Genomic DNA, 4613 nt, shown 5'->3' on the forward strand with positions numbered 1-4613 from the left:
CACCGGCTCGCGCCTCCTCCCACACGCCCGTCTCCGTGCGGAGAGAGCGGCTTTAATTGACGTGGCTGGAGGGAAACGGATGAGAAGCCGTCCTCCGGCACGAAAGCACCGCGGAATTACGTCCTTAAAAGAGCGGGGTTCCCCCTGGAGGCGGGGTTCGGCCCCCGTTCGCGCCGACGCTCGGGCCCCGGGGGGGCCTTTCGGCGCGGCCGGAGGCCGGACGTAAATGGCAGACATACGTCTTCCAGTTTTACGACGTGTAACCGATAAAACGATGGCCTTTTCTCCGTTTCTGCGCCCACGGGCGTGTCCTTTAAAAGAGTGGTCCCGTGGGGGCCCCACAGGAAGTCGTATTGGGGCCCCACTGCCAGGCGCACGAGAAAGCCAGGCTGGCGAGGCCCCTACTTTTAGTTCCTGAAAACTGTTTGGTTCCCGACTTTTCCACTAAAGAATCGTGCTTTTGAAAATGAAGCTTCTCAGTAGTCACAGGGGTGCAGTGTCACCTAGCTGCGTGCAGAGATTCAGACGCTCTGAGAAATGCTGTTATGTAGGTCACGGAAGACATCTGATATTTCCTTTAGTAGGATGAAGATAAGCAGTCTTCAGAGACAACGGGTTAAACAACAAGTCAATTACAGTGTGGAAGCAGTCCATTTCGGTGAAAAAAAAAAACAAACTTGTTTTTAAGCACCGCACTGTAGAAATCACATTTATAGCTCGTGGAATATAGCGGGTAGAATTAGTGGAACCTTGAACAGGAAGTTTACTTCCCGTTATGTTCTTCAGTCAGCGCATATCAATTCGCCGGCCTTATCGAGGGTGAGCAGACAGGCCGCGTCGATCGAGGTCTCGTCCTGGAACGGTGAAAGCAACGAACGTACGGATCAGAGGAGCCGCGACAGTCTGACGCAACAAAACGGGGGGAGGGGGGGGTTGGGGGGTTGGGGGGTTGGGAAGGAGGAAGCACCCTGTGGTGAAGAGATGGGCTCTGGGAAGACTGGAGAGTGTCAGCATTTTCCTATTAAAAAATTTCACTCCAACGGCTCGCGTTAATTACCGTTAGCTTATTGTTAAACGTTAATGTTTTTTCTCGGTTCAATGCGACTCTCTGGGAAAGTAAAACTGATCTGAGGCTCCCGCGCACACTTAACCAAAAAGAATAAGGCCCACTTATGGGTCTCCCCCACCTTGTGAGGACCCGCTATGTGTGTTGCTTATTGAGGTCACCTGAGAAAAATAAGGCAGCTGGGATTCTCAACCAGGGGTTCTGTCCGAGAATTCTGAGAGTGAGCGAAACCGCACGGAACTACAACCTTTAATTGTCCTGGTCAGCTTGTCCTGGTCCTCAATAAAGACCAGCTGAATCAAGTGTGTTGTTTTAGGGAACAAACACACCCCTGCCCTCGAGTGATTATTAATACTGCAGGCAATTGGTATTTGCAGTAGTAAGCCGTCCTGGCGAACACCTGCACATCAAACATCACTTGGACAGCACTCCGCCTCACGCGTGCTAACTGCCTTGCACAGAAATTTGAATAGGAAACACCTCGCGAGGGACATGATTAATGGATTACCTAATTGAGCCTAAGTCCTTTGTAATGGATGCTCCTAATTGACGGCGTTGCAGATGTGCTAAGCGGGATAAATCTGCTAATTAGGGTCCGGGGCCAAAGCGGTGTTTGATGCATTTTGTGTCAATTTTGCGCCAGTGTTTGGTGTATACGGTCGCTGTGAGCGGAAGGGATTTGAGTTTGACGTTCTGTGGTTCGAGCGGGTTACCACGGCGAAGCGCTATGTGTCACGTAGCGGGATTGGGCACGAAGGCCTGCGGAGCAGTTCTGCAGTAATTGTGTGACCATTTTTTATTAAACCCTTTCAACTGGTTATTAGTGTTTATTGAAAGGCTTGCATTCTGATTGGGCCATCTGTCAGTGCGTTAGTCAAGGCAGGCATCCTGATTGGACTGTCTGTCAGTGGGTTAGTCAAGGCAGGCATTCTGATTGGACTGTCTGTGCATGTGCAGTTAAACGCAGCCATTTCAGCCAAGGCAAGCCGTGTGTCACCGATGCTAAAACCGTATGCACAGGCACAGTAGGGGACCAATGATTAGCTTCACCCGGCACCTTTGATGTTTGGAGGGGCGTCACATCCTCACAGCGCTCCTGGCCCTTTTCCCCCCCCCCCCCAGCGCTTAGGCACGTTCCGTTTGAATTCCTCAGTAAATCTTCACAGAGCTCACGCAAGGATTACAGAGTCTGAGCTCAGCAGCGGCAAGGCTTGCGAAAACCTCCAGTCTTCGCCGTTGACTGACAAACCTTTTTTTCTTTTGGTTATACAGTCCGCCTTCAATTATCTTCCCGGTTTTCAATTTGGGACTCGGGGCCAGGACCCCGGAGTCTGAGCGACGGGATCCGGACGTGATTACGGAGGCCTCCCCGCGGCCTCGCCGCCGCCGCCGCGTTCATCTCCAGCCCGTTAGCATAATTGACGTCTCGAACGGCGGATTGTTTGACACCTCCGTTTAATATATGTGTCTCCTTGGGGAAATAACACTTTTTTTCCCCCTTCTTTTTTTTTCCCAGAGTGCAAATGCTTCCTAGGCACCGCGGGTATTTATGGACGCGGTGCGGATTGTCGCGGCTGTTTAACTGGAGGCGCCGTAACCAGGGGTTACCACGGTCGGAGGGGTTTTTGAATAACGGCCGTCTTAAGCGTCTCTCCGGAGACCCGTTTTCAAACAAGGGTCAAACAAGCTGGCGGCGTTTTCCCGGGCAGAGGTTCGGAGTGAACAACTCATCATGGAATCAGCGCCCTTATGACATCAGCACCATTATGACATCAGCATCATTGTGACATCAGCACGCTGTATTGGTATCTAGACACTCGTTACAACCAATTTCATGAGAATTCATTGATAATTTATTTAATAGCCTGTATAAATAACAAGAAATTCCATTATTCTTTCGAGAAGCACCGCGTAATAAATGTCATTAATATTTTGACGGCACGGTCAGTTTAATATTACTATTTAAGAGGCGTCGGGGAGAACTGTAAGGGGTACTAATAAAACAATATTAAGCCATGTTCCACGAAACTCTGCGGATTCATTTCCGCCCACCGTGGAGGAGGGGGGTGGGGGTGGGGGGGGAGGGTTTGGGGGGGTTAATTCCAAGGGCTCATTTTATTTTCCCCCATTCTCTTCCCAGCGGCGCGGAGTCGCACCCCGCTTAGGAGATAACGGCGAGCCGGCTGGAATTAGCATGAGAAAGGGACACCCGCCATCGCGCGGCTCATTGAAGCTGATCGGACGCGGCGCCTTCCCGACAGACGGCCTCGTTCGGGCGGGGCGGGGCGGGCTTTGTTCGTTAAGACCACCTTTAACGTTCTTAATTAGCCGTCCCGACGCGCGTGAATTGGGACAGTTAATCACGGGCAGACAAAGGGGCCCCGGCGCGTACCGCACCTCGGCCCGTGAGCGAAGACGGCACCGGCGGGTCGCCCGTCTGTTTGGGAGATTTTCGTTGTTTTTTTTTTTTTTACGCGTTGGATGTCTACCTGCAGAGCGCTCCTTTTGATAACGAAACCCGCTCTGAGCCGCCGGGCCCAGGCGCCTGTCGAGAGAGCAGACGGAATGTTCTAGATGGGTGACAGTTGGTCTGTGATTGATTGGCGAATTAAGGCCTTTTATTTCCCTCTCATTGAACAAATTGGGCCACCCCCCACCCTAATATGTGTGTGACTGCAGTCGGGTGGTACCAATAACAGTGATGATAATAGACCTAAAAATCTTCCTTTGAATTGGTACGTTGGGAAAGGAGGAGGGTCTGGACTGGAGAGAGAATGTAAATGGGGCAGCGGTTGGGGGGATGTTGCCCATCCCGAGGCTGTGGTCACTCACGGGGCGACTCAGTGACCGTCGGCAGGCCGGGGCAACACCCCCCCCCCCATCCCACCCCCCCGAGTCTCACCCACCTGAAAATTTCTCCCGCCCTATTGTTGCTGCAGGAAACCCGGTTTCTGCAGTTCATCCGTCTGAGTGCCTGGGGGGCAAACTGGAGTCCAGGGTTGCCACATTTACACTTTCCCAAAAAAACGTGTTGCTTGATTTATAGATAATTATTTCAGAACCAAAACTCGATGGTATGCATGGGGGTAAGTAACAATGCACAAGAGCGCTCTGATTGGTGGTTGAGCTGGCCAATAAATAGGCCAGTAAAGTTCAATTACGCATCCTCCAAGAGATTAGTGATGCCAGTGCGTAAGAGCGTCATAGCCACCCGTGACCTGCTGACATATCGGCAGCTGTCCAGATGTGCTTATAGCGACCGGAAACAATTTAATTACCATTTTTTAATTTATGTAAGCTACTTATGAAAAACTTCGAGTAAGTTATTTAGCTATCTTTTCCTGCAGGTAATATTTCCCTCACGTAGTCGTATTAAATGAGGTTAAGTGAAAAAGTTTCTCTAGACTGGTTTCGTCAGGGTGGCGAAGAAACAGAATTCGACGTTCTTCGTTCAGAACTGGTAAGCTACAGTTTTTTCCAAAGAAAAACATTATATATATGTATATTTTAGAACAACTGTATAGTATTTGACTGTATACTTATCTGT

The sequence above is a fragment of the Anguilla rostrata genome, chromosome 19 (assembly GCF_018555375.3).
Source record: "Anguilla rostrata isolate EN2019 chromosome 19, ASM1855537v3, whole genome shotgun sequence".
Classification (NCBI taxonomy): domain Eukaryota; kingdom Metazoa; phylum Chordata; class Actinopteri; order Anguilliformes; family Anguillidae; genus Anguilla; species Anguilla rostrata.